Here is a 12,429-nt window from a genome sequence, read left to right as displayed (position 1 = left end):
GTCCCACCTGGCCCTACCTTCTACCCCCCTGCCCCTAGGGCCACCCACCTGCCCCCCACCCCCCATGTCCCACCTGGCCCTACCTTCTACCCCCCTGCCCCTAGGGCCACCCCCCTGCTCCCTGCCCCTGTCCCCCTGTCCCTCTGTCTCCATCCCTACTGCCTCCCTGCCCCTCTGCCCTACCCGGCCCTGCCTCCCTGCCCCTCTGCCCCACCCGGCCCTGCCCCCTGCCCACTGCCCCTCTGCCCCACCTGGCCCTGCCTCCCTGCCCCTCTGCCTTACCTGGCCCTGCCCCTTACCCCCTGCCCCTCTGCCCTACCCAGCCCTGCCCCCTGCCCCTCTGCCCCACCTGCCCCTGCCCCCTTGCCCCTTGTCTCCTGCCCCCACCTCCCTGCCCCTCTGCCCCTCCTGGCCCTCCCCCCTAGTCCCCTCCCCCCACCCCAGACTCACCTGCTCCAGACTCTGCACATACCTGGGTGAAGGGCAGGGCTGTGGGGTCACTGGGAAGAGTGACTCCATGTCCCCAGTGTGCTGGTTCCAAAAAGCAGAGGACACAGTCAGAAGCCCCACGACAGCCCGAACCCCAGGCAAGAGGGAGCCTGCAGGCTAGCCCCACGCGGGCCTGTGACATCCCCCCCAAGGTGAGTCTCGGAGTCTGGGACCGCCCTGCCCCTTTCTCCCTCTCCCGTCTCCTTAAGGTTGTCACTGTCAGTCCCACAGTCAGAGCGGTGGCCCTGGAGGACAAAGGGCTCTCTGTTAATTGGGGCCTCAACGTCCCCTGGCAGCAGAACCAGGTGAGGTGTGGCTGAGCTGGGGAGCTGGTGTGGGGAGAAATATCCAAGACATCTGCTGCGGCCTCCTCAGAGACAGACAGACAAACAAAGAGAAGTGGAGACACACAGAGACAGTAGGTGGTGTGTCAGAGATAAAGAGATAAAAAGAATAGAAACAGAGGGAGCCAGGCAGTGGTGCACGTATTACCATGCATAAAGACCTGAGTTCAAGCTCCCACTCCCCACCCGCAGGGGAGAAGCTTCAGGAGTGTGGGGGGAGGGAAAAATGGCCTCCAGGAGCAGTAGGTTTACAGTGCTGGCATCAAGCCCCAGGGATAACCTTGGCAGTAGAATGAGTGGGAGAGAGAGGGAGAGAGGGCTGGGTGGTGGCGCTCTCAGTTAAGTGCACATAGTACTTCTTCTAGCGTTTGCCCTTCTTCCGTAGCCAGTCAACAGGTCAGGTTGAAAGCTGTCAGGAGCTGCTTGTTGCTGGCTTTGAAAGTGACTGGGATCCATGTGGATTCAGTCGGCTAGGAAGGATCGTCAGTTTCCCCAATAAATGGGGACTCACGGGATGCACCAGGAGAAGGTCGATCCAATGCATCCCCACATAGTACTAAGCACAAGGACCAGCATAAGGACCTAGGTTTGAGCCCTCCAGCTCTCCACCTGCAGGGGGGAAGCTTCACAAGTACTGAAGCAGGTCTGCAGCTCTCTCTCTCTCTCTCTCTCTCTCTCTCTCTATCTCCCCCTCCTCTTTGTTTCTCTGTCCTATTGGATAAAATGGAAAAAATGGCCATCAAGAGCAGTGGATTCATAGTGCTGGTACCAAGCCCCAGCGATAACCTTGGAAGCAGAGAGAGAGAGAGAGAGAGAGACAGAGACAGAGGCAGAGAGACAGAGCTCCAGTACTGGGAGCTGCTTGAAATCACATGGCAGAGGGAACTCAGGGCCCCCTCACTGCAGACAGGACCCCCTCACACCACCCAACATGTGGGCAAACTGTGAGACTCCAAGCCCCCAGTTCACAGTGCCCAGCCCTGGTGCCAGGAACCACCTGTGTCCAGTGTCAATGCCCAGAGCCACCAAGGCTCACTACATGATGTCCAGCTTCAGCAGTGCCCAGCCCTGCCCCTGGACAGAAGGATGAGCTGCCCACACAGCCCTGGACCTTGGCCCAGAGACACCCCAAGAGACATGGGGAGTAGCTTACCTGGGGGGCTCTGCGGTCCTGCTCTAGCCTCGAGATGGCTGTGGGGCCCCAGACACACACCTGAGTGGGCACACTGCCCGGGGCAGATGGGTGGCTAGGGGAGGGGCCAGGCCCAAGCCCAGGGGCCCATGGGTGCGTGGGGGTGGGGTTACCTGGACAGCCACTGTGACCTTGGCGGGTACCCAGGGGCCTCATGAGGGGGGCTGTGCATCCTGGGAGCGTGTGGTGGGGGGTGCTGGGGGTCTATCTCTCTGCCCGGTGGCTCCTGGCTCAGGCCAAAGTCCTGTGGGAGGCAGTGGCCATCGGGATGGCCCAGGGTGGTCAGAGACACCCCCCATACACACAGCGGCCCTGCACCCCTGCTCCCAGCACACACCTTCTGCTTCTCTTTCTTTTAATTTTTTTTTTAGTGATTTAATACTGATTTACAAAATTATGAGATTAACAGGGGTACAATTCCACAGCATTCCCACCACCAGAGTTCTGTGTCCCCGTTCCCTCCACTGGAAACTGCAGTGGTTCACAGATAGGGGTTGACTATTATTTCTATAACTACCTGTCTTTCTATATATCTTCCCCCATTTTTTTCTATGGTCCTGCCTTCTCTTCCTTTTTAAATGACATCTACTACTTTGGAATATCTTATTCTTTTTTTCTCCTCTCTCCAAGTCCTGACAGAATTGGAGTTCAGAGTCCTCTGGTCATCTTCCCCTATGATTTCTCCCACATTGGGAATATGGATCAAAATTATTTTGAGGGGAGCAGAAGGTGGGAGGTCTGGCTTCTGTCATTGCTTCCCCGCTGGACATGGGTGTTGGAAGCTGGATCCACACCCTAGTGGGGCAGGGTTCTGGGGAGGGGAGGCTCCAGGACACATGGGTGAGGGCGTCTGCTCAGAGAGGTCAGGATGACATCATGGTAGCGTCTACAACTTGGTGGAGAGACAGGACCCACAGGGGACAGAGCTGCGTGTGAGAGAGAGAGAGAGAGAGAGAGAGAGAGTGTGTGTGTGTGTGTGTGTGTGTGTGTGTAATTCAAGGGGAATCACCCAGCATCTGTCTCCTTCTGACTTATATCATAATTATTTTATTTTTGCCTCCAGGGTTATCGCTGAGGCTTGGTATCAGCACTATAAATACACTGCTCCTGGTGGCCATATTTCTCATTTTATTGGACAGGGCAGAAAGAAATTGAGAGAGGAGGGGGAGATGGAGAAAGACAGACACACCTGCAGACCTGCTTCACTACTTGAGAAGCGTTCACCCTTCAAGGGAGGAGCAGTGGCTCAAACCTGAACCCTTGCACAGGCCCTTGTGTTTAGAGCTCGGTGCGCTTAACCAGGTGTGCCATTGCCCGGCCCCTTTATTTTAGTTTATTTTAGACCAGTTTTTATTTGTGATTAATAGCGGGTTACCCAATTATAAGACTACATGGTCTAGGCTCCATATCACAGCCACCCTCACAGTTCTGAGTCCCACCCTCCCAACCATCAGCATCACTGTTCTCACAAAGTCTTAGAAACAGTTTCCATAGCCCACCTTTTTGTTCCTTCCAGACTACTACAAATGGCGATACTCTATTGTTCCTGGCTGAGTCGTATTCCATCATGCCCACATACCCGACCTCCTTTATCACTCAGGCAGCTGCCTCTCGGTGTAAACCTCACTCCTGAAAGCCCCTAGGGGCTCTACCTCTTGGGGTTCAGTGCAGATCTGAGATTGCTTCTCAGTCCTGGGTCCTGGGATTAAGAGGCTGAGGGTGTTATCCTCACATCTCTAGAGACACAAGAGCCTAAAGGATCTTTCAATTATTATTTACTAGTGACAGAAATCAGAGGTTGGTGTCCATTTTCCCACCCCCTGCCCCCCCCGCCCAACCCCCATCTCAGCTGTTACCCAGAGCAGGTGGGGAGGATGGGAAGCCAGGCGTTGGCTGGGGCTTCTCCCCACCCCTCAGCTCTCCGTGACCAGGAGGTCTGAGTCCTCCTCCAGGCCCGGCTCAGCACCACCTGCTGCCCTAAGTCCCTCCCTGGCCCCAGGGACACCCCGACTGCCCCAGCCTGGCCCTCTAGGCTCCCAGCTTCATCCTCGACTGCCCAGAAGGAATTGCGTCCCCTGGGCCTGCGTTACCCCCCGACTCCCATGGGAATCCCAGTTTTATCTGCTCCCCAAGGCAGAAGCTCCACCATCAAATGTGAGTGGGGATGGGTAAAGTCCCTGGACAGATGGACACCCAGGCCATTCAGACCAGGCAATTAGGGTGCGGCTCAGGGCCCTGGACTAGGGCACCTGGGGGAGACCCCACCCAGGAAGACCCGGAGACCCACCCAGAACCTGGGGCAGCTGTCCTTCCCATTAGCCATCCCCAACTTTAGGTCCCTGTGAGACCTCATGGCCTTTCCCCGGGGCACTCTGGGGGTCCTTGTGGTGGTGACGGGGCCACCTTTCAGCTCCCGTGTTGGGGAGGGGGCCTGTGGAGCCACAGGATAGCCCAGCTGAACAGTACACTTGCTCTGTCACGGGTGTCCCCTACACCAAACGAGGCTCCCCAACCCTGTGCTGTCTCTTCACCCCGTCTCTGTCTCTTGCTTTGTCTCTGAAAGGTCAGCCTGGGGCAGCTATGCTGAGTGAGGACCAGCAGACCCACGGCAGTGTGTGTGGAGCCCAGAGAAAGGGACGGTCACATCACAGAAGCCACCAGAGGGCCCGAGAGACAGCACAGTGCTCTGCAAAGACTTTCCTGCCTGAGGCTCTGGAGCCCTGGGTTCAGCCCCCAGCACCACCGGCAGCCAGAGCTGAGCAGGGCTCTGGTCTCTTTCTTTCTCTCGGTGTCTTTCTCTCATTAAAATAAAACGAGTGTGCCTTCACCTTAGAGCAGCAGTGGTAGGGACAGCCCCACGCTCTAAAGGGAGGTTGGGTCCTCTGCCGCTCGCTCGAGGGAGACGGGCCCTGAAATGAGAGCGGCCCGGAAGGCTCCCAGCTGTGACCCTGGACTGTGACTCAGACTGACAGGGACTCGAGGGCACACGGGCCCCTGTGCTGAACAGGAACAGACACAGGCCCTGGGGCAGACCAACATGGTAAACAGTTCGTTGTAGTCACATCTTCAAGTTTGGGAGCTACTCTCTGCCCTGATCCAGCTTTCTAGCCTGTTCTCAACTCTGACACCATCTTCTCAGATACTTTTAGTCCACCTGCGTGCTCGCTGTCAAGCTCAAGTAAAAGTAACTAAAATCGTGGGCCTCTAGGAACGTACCTCAGATAGACGTCCTAGCTTCTCTCCACCCTAAGATCCCTATTCTCACCTGCTCTATTCCTACCTTCTGGTTTGTTTATTAAGTATCTTGTCCTGCTTTATATCTTACTACCTTTCAGCCGCCAAGTTGCAGATGCTGCCGTGACGCCATCCTGACTTCCCTGGGCAGATGCCCTCACCCGTGTGTCCTGGAGCCTCCCCTCCCCAGAGCCCTGCCCCACTAGGGACAGACAGACACAGGCTGGGGGTGTGGGTCCACCTGCCAACACCCATATCCAGCGGAGAAGCAGTGACAGAAGCCAGAACTCCCACCTTCTGCTCCCCAGAAAGATCATGGGCCCAGACTCCCAGAGAGGGGAAATGTCAGGGGAAGATGAACAGAGGGCTCTGAACCTCAATTCCACCAGGACCCAGAGAGAGAAGAGTAAAAAAAAAAAAGGAAGGACATTTGGAAGTAGTAACAGGTGTAGGTGTGACTTAGAAAGGAAGAGAAGGGTGGGGGGGGGGATAGATAGCATAAGGTTATGCAAACAGACTCTCATTCCTGAGACTCCAAAGTCCCAGGTTCAGTCCCCCCACAGCACCATAAGCCAGAGCTGAGCAGTGCTCTTGTAAACAAAAAAACAAACAAAAAAAAAAAAGGAAGAGAAGGCAGGGCCATAGAAAAAAATAGGCAAATGTGTATATATAGAGAGGGACAGATAGTTGTAGAAATAAGAGTCGACATATCTCTGTGACCTTGGGAGAACCACTGCAGCTTCTAATGGAGAGAACGGAGACACAGAGCTCTGGTGGTGGGAACCGTGTGGGATTATATCCTTGTTTTATTTGGTAAATCACTAATAAAAAATTTTAAATAGATAAAATAATATGGATTTAAAAAGAAAGGAACCATTGAAAGCGTCTGAACGGGATGCAGGAGTACCTTACCCAGCAGAGCAGGTGCCCCCTCCCCCGTGAGGTCCCGGGTTCGAGACCAGCCCCACCTGGGAGTGCCATGTATATAGGGGTGTCTATGTCTCTCTGTGTCTCTGGTCTCTGGGTCCGAAATGTGCCAGGGTGCCAGGGTGCGTAGGCCTCGGCAGACCCTCCCTCCTCTCCATACAGGCCCTGCCCAGGGACACGTTTCCCCGTGTCACTCAGGGAGCCCCAGGATAAAGCCACAAGCTCTGAGTCGCTTGTGAAGCTCCTGCCTCTGTCTGTCAGATATCTGTGCCGGTGAGGCTCAAGGTTCGAGTCCCCGGCCCCGTGTTGAGCACACTGGCCCTCAGAGACCCCATGTGGGCAGCATGTGGTGTCACAGGACCCTTGCACCCATGTCACAGTTCTGTCTGTCCCTCAAGCATGTCCTCAGCGGCCCCACCCCAGGGAGCACCCCCTCCTTCTGCTCCCATGTCCTGTCACTGGTTCCAGTCGCTTGGAGCAGGAAAGGCCTCTGCCTGACCGGGGTGTCAGGTAGGGTCACATCCAGGGGGGTGGGGTTGGACAGCTGATGGGGGCAAGAGCAAACTCCGGCCTCTGGACACCACAGCCTCCAAATTGTGGCGTTCAGGCCAGGGGACACTGGGTGGCTTCACATGTCTTTGTGCACCCCAGGGATTCGGGGACAGGGGTCTGCTGCCCCTTGCCATGGCCGATCTGACGAAACTGTCCCCAGGGACCATCTGTGGGGCTGGGGGGACCTGGTACTGGGTCCATCTGGACCCCCAGCTGCAGGATGGTCCAGAGATGGGAGTACCAGCACCTGTCTGAGCGGCTGTGGTTGTGGGGCCAAGTACCAAAGGGAGGCTCCAGAAACCCCAAGAAGGCAAGTCCCAGCAAAGGCACCCGGGATTCCCAGCTGCCCAGCTCCTGGGACAGTGATGTACTCTCCCCCACCCCGGCGTGAACCCCCACAGCCTCCTCAGAAGGGTGCTACCCCAGGCCGGGACATGACTCACTGACAGACGCAGGACTTGCCCGTGGGCCAGCATGTACAGCAGCACCACGCACAGCTCGCTCTCGCCCACTTTTGTGAAAATAAAATAAAATCCTTACAAGAAACCTTTCCCTGGAGCATAACAGTTATGCAAAGAGACTCTCATGCCTGAGGCTCCAAACTCTGAGATTCCACCTCTCACCGCCATCAGCCAGAGCTGACGAGCGTTGTGCCTCCCTCCTCCCCCGGGTCAACGAGGAACCAAAGGAGACCACCTGGGACCCCAGCGAGGCAGGACTAGAATGACTTCAGGACCCCCCAAACAATGTACAAGAAACTGGGTGCGAGTCCTCAATCCCCACCTGCAGGGGGAAAGCTTCATGAGTGGTGAAGCAGGGCTGCAGGTGTCTCTCTGTCTCTCTCCCTCTCTATCACCCCCTTACCTCTTGATTTCTGTTGTCTCTATCCAATAAATAAAGATAAAAAAATAAAATAAAAAATACAAAAAGAAAGAAAAAGAAACTCTCAGGGCCCAGCCATGCTGCTCAGTTTGGCAAAGAAGCTGAATGGAGCCTGGAGCTTTGGATCCTTGGGGTGTGGGAGTCTCTTTGTATAACCACTGTGCTATCTCTCCCCCACCCTGCGTTATCTCTTGGTCAGGAGTGAGGGATTACGCTTAGAAGCCGATTTATAGTTTAAAAGCCCTCAGGCTCCCATAGCCTACAGGGAAGAAAAAGAACAAAAGAGGCTTTTAAGCCACTGAGCAACAACTCAGGGATTGAAATAATATTGAAACAACTGTCAATTTCCTCAACTGTGAACCCTTTAAGTACCTTACTTAGACACAAGTCAATCCAGGCAAGAGTGATCAGTAATTGAAAAGTACTGAGAGAGGGAGCTCATAGAATACTGTATGCTAAACCAACAAGAAGAAATATTGGAGAAATGAACCAGGACAAGAGTCCAGCCAAAAGCCCCCCAGAGACTGAAGCACAAAATAATGAGGTCAACATCCAAACACTAGTTAAGGAAGTGATCACAGGAGTGAGTAAAGAGTTTGAAAGAATTGTCATCAGAAATGCAGAAACAACAAATGAGACTGTGGAAGAAAACACTAATTATCTCAGGGATATTAGAGGGCTGAAAGCTGAGATAGCTGAGCTAAGAACACAGCTAGCTGAACAAGCTAAAAGAGTGTCAGAACAGGGTAACAAAATAGATGAACTCCAGAAAATAGTATAGAGAAGAGAGAATAAATGAGGCTGAATATAGAATTAGCAAGATCTAGGATGAATCAGAGACAAGTGAAAAAGAAGTCAGAGATCTCAAAAAGAGATTAAGAAATACTGAAAACAACTACATAGATCTATGGGATGGCTTCAAAAGAAACAATATATGCATAATTGGCTTACCAGAGGAAGAAAGAGAGGGAGGGGAAGAAAGCATTCTTCAGGACATAATAGCTGAGAACGTCTCTAGTCTAGACAACATCAAAGACATAAAGGTTCAAGAAACCTTTCCTCTCCCACCAGAGCCCACGTTGCCAGGCCTGAGGACCTGCGTTCCAGCCCCCGGCTACCACATTGGAGCATCCCGCCACTGGGTGCTTCATGAGCAGTGAAGGAATACTGGGGCACCCCTCTCTCTGTCTCTCTCTGTCTCTGTGTGCACCCATTGTATAGAAGAAAGGAAAGTAGGGCTTCCGGGAGTGGAGGGGCCGTGCAGCCTCTGTCACGCTTCCCCGCTGACAAGCCCTTCACCAGCTGCCACGTCAGCAGGTGGCGGCCTGTGGGGGGGGGTGGGGGCTTGTCAGTGTGGATGTGTCTTTCTGGTGCAGTGACGGCAGCCGTGCCCCCCACATGTGTGCCTGTGTGCGGGTGTGTGTGTGTGTGTGAGACTTGCCCACTAGAGTGAGCTCCTGTTGTGTTTTCTATCTACTTTCTGAGCTGGGCTTCTGAGCGTGAGTGATCTCACCACTTGTGGGCCACTCCTTCATTCAGAGAGAGGGAGGGTAGCAGGATCATGAGGCATTGTGGGAGCCCTACTTGGTGAGCCATGTTCCTGTTCCCTCATCTTTTTTATTCCAGACCAAGCAGTCTCCCCATCTGTATTTTTAAAGTAAAAACTTTACTAACTTTATTTATTTATTGGGTAGAGACAGCCAGAAATTGAAAGGGAAGGGGGAGATAGACAGGGAGAGAGACAGAGAGACACCTGCAGACCTGCTTCAGACACCTGCAGGTGGGGACTGGGGGCTCGAACCCAGATCCTTGTGCACTGTAACATGTCTGCTCAACCAGGTGCGCCACCACCCGGCCCCTCATCTTTATTTTTAGCGAGACTCATCATGTGCTTATACTTTTTGCTGTTCTCTATTATAATATCTATTCCCCCCCCCCCCCGAGTACTGCTTAGCTCTGGGTGACGAAGTGTGTGGGGATTGAACCTGGGGCTTTGGCACCTCAGGCTTGAGAGTCTCTTTACAGAACCATTATGATATCTAGCCCCCTCTTGTTCCTTTCTTTCTCCCTTCCTTCCTTCCTTCCTTCCTTCCTTCCTTCCTTCCTTCCTTCCTTCCTTCCTCCCTTCCCTTCCCTTCCCTTTCCTTTCCCTTTCTTTCTTTCTTTCTTTCTTTCTTTCTTTCTTTCTTTCTTTCTTTCTTTCTTTTCTTTCTCTCTCTCTCTCTCTCTCTCTCTCTCTCTCTTTCTTTCTTTCTTTCTTTCTTTCGTTGGGGGAATTAACAGAGCACAGTCGATACAGTTGTTGGTCCATATGTAAAATGTCTCAGTTTTCTGCAAGACACTCTCCCCCCAGCCCAGGTCCTCCTCCACAGTTAGGTACCAGGACCTGAACCCCCCACACACACCACGCCGGCTCAACCCTCCCCAGAGTCCTTTACTTTGGTGCAAGACACTAAACCTAGTCCGAGTTCTGCTCTGTGTTTCCCCTTCTGTTCTGATGTCTCCGCTTCTGTCCATGAGTGAGATCATCCCATCTTCATCCTTCTCTTTCTGGCTGAGCTCACTTCACAGGATTCCTTCAAACTCCATCCAGGATGAGGTAAAGGAGGTGACTCCATCCTTCTTCACAGCTGAGTAATACTCCGTTGCTACACTATTCTATTAGTGGTTTACAAGATTATATGGTAGGGGGATGGGCAGTGATGCACTCAGGCCCATACTACCGAGTTCAAAGACCCAGGTTTGAGCCCCCCACTCCCCACCTGCCAGGGGGTCTGCTTCACAAATGAAGCAGGTCTTCAGGTGTCTGTTTCCCTTCCCTCTCTATCTTATCTCCTCTCTCAATTTCTCTCTGTCCTATCTAATAAGAAATAGGAAATTATATATAATGGCCACCAGGAATGGTGGATTCATAGTGCTGGCGCCGAGCCCCTCTGCAATAACCCTGGTAACAATTAATTAATTTTTTAAAAGATCAGAAGGCAATGTGGGCATAGTTGCAAATAACCCTTTCTGCTGTAAATCGATCGTTTTGAGGGGAAACAGTGATTACAAGACTGTTGTCCCAAGTGCTCAGCTTCCAGTCTCCCTGTGACAGGTGTTGACACTCCACCAGCTTATCCTCTTCCTCCCCCAGCGACACCACTAGCCTCCGGCTGTCCTCCCCTCACCCTAAGTCACTGGCCCTGCTTCAAGAGACCACAGCGGAGTCCATGTCCCCTGTGGTCCCCTTTCCTTGTTCCTTATGTCCCAGCTGTGAGTGAGACCACAGCCTTCTCCCTCCAGCTGAGTTCACTTAACACAGTTCCTTCAAGTTGCATCAACAGAGATGACCACATCATTTTCACAGCTGTGTAGTATTCCATCACATGTGGACACAACCATCCCCATGGGTTGTCTCCAGCCCTGGGCTGCCACTCACTGAGCTGCTGTGAATGTCAGTGTTAGAAGATGTGGCTCAGTGCTTTTTGCTTTTTCTTTGGATGAATCTCTCTTGGAGAGGGATTTCTGGTTTGTATGGCCAGCCCATTCTTAATATTCAGAGGACTCTCCAGACTGCTCTCCCCAGGAGTGGGACATTTTGCTCTCACGGCAGCAGTGCGGACCCTCCTTTCTCCAACACCCTTGCCGACCTCGCGGCTTCTGGCCTCCTGCCCGTGTGACGTTCTCACAGCTGTGAGGTGGTCTCTGTCCTCCGGTTCTGAACCCTGAGCCGCCTCCTGTCTGATGGCCGCTAGTCTCTCCCTTATGAGGAGCCTGCCTGGCTCTTACCCCACTTAAAAAATTTATTAGTGATTTAATATTGATTTACAAAACTATGAGATCACAGGGGTCCAATCCCACACCATTCCCACCACCAGAGTTCTGTGTCCCTCCACTGGAAACTGCAGTGGTTCTCCCAAAGTCACAGATATGGGCTGACTGTTATGTCTAGAACTCTCTATAGTTATACATTTGCTCAAGTTTGCTGTGGTCCTGCCTTCTCTTCCTTTCTAAGTCACATCTATACCTGTAACTACTACTGAGTGTCTTGTGTCTTTCCTTTCCCTCCCTCCCTCCCTCCCTCCCTCTCTCTTTCCCTCCCTCCCTCCCTTCCTTTCTTTTCCACCAGAGTTATCACTGGGGCTCAGTGCCTAGACTATGTGTCTACCACTCCTGGCAGTTTTTTTTTTTTGGACAGGACAGAGAAATTGAGAGGGGACGGGAGCTAGAGGGAGAGAAAGATAAACACTTGCAGACCTGCTTCACCGCCCATGAAGATCCCCCCTGCACGGGCTCAAACCTGGGTCCTTGCACATGCTGATATGTGCGCTTAACTAGGTGTGCCACCGCCCACCACCCACCACCCACCGCCCACCGCCCACCACCTGACTTTTCCTCTTCTCTCTCTGATGGAGTTGGGGTTCAGAGCCCTCTGGTCATTTTCCCCTAACACTTCTCCCCCTCTGGGAGCATGACCCAAATTTCTTTTATTTATTTATTTATTTATTTATTTATTTATTTATTTATTTATTGCCTCCAGGGTTATCACTGGGGCTTGTACTGTATGAATGCACTGTTCCTGGAGGCCATTTTTTCCATTTTGTTGTCTTTGTTGCTGTTATTATTACCTTTGCTGTTATTGTTGTTATTGGATAGGACAGAGAGAAATTGACAGAGGAGGGGAAGACAGAGAGGGAGAGAGAAAGACAGACACCTGCAGACCTGCTGCACTGCTTACAAAGAACCTCCCTGCAGGTGGGGAGTCGGGGGCTCGAACTGGGATCCTTATGCTTGGTGCCATGTGTGCTTAGCTTGTTGTGCTGCCAC

General features: G+C 52.9%; 1 long non-coding RNA gene across 1 annotated transcript; it reads left to right on the top strand.

Moving 5' to 3' along the window:
- The first annotated feature begins 501 nt into the window (after positions 1 to 501).
- On the top strand, positions 502 to 3,735 carry LOC132542464 (uncharacterized). The gene is made up of 3 exons (XR_009553474.1): positions 502 to 641; positions 713 to 794; positions 3,089 to 3,735. It is a non-coding gene; the product is annotated as an uncharacterized LOC132542464 (long non-coding RNA).
- The last annotated feature ends 8,694 nt before the right edge of the window (positions 3,736 to 12,429 follow it).

Source organism: Erinaceus europaeus, chromosome 13 (genome assembly GCF_950295315.1).
Source record: "Erinaceus europaeus chromosome 13, mEriEur2.1, whole genome shotgun sequence".
Lineage (NCBI taxonomy): Eukaryota > Metazoa > Chordata > Mammalia > Eulipotyphla > Erinaceidae > Erinaceus > Erinaceus europaeus.
This window is presented reverse-complemented; position numbering and strand designations above follow the sequence as displayed.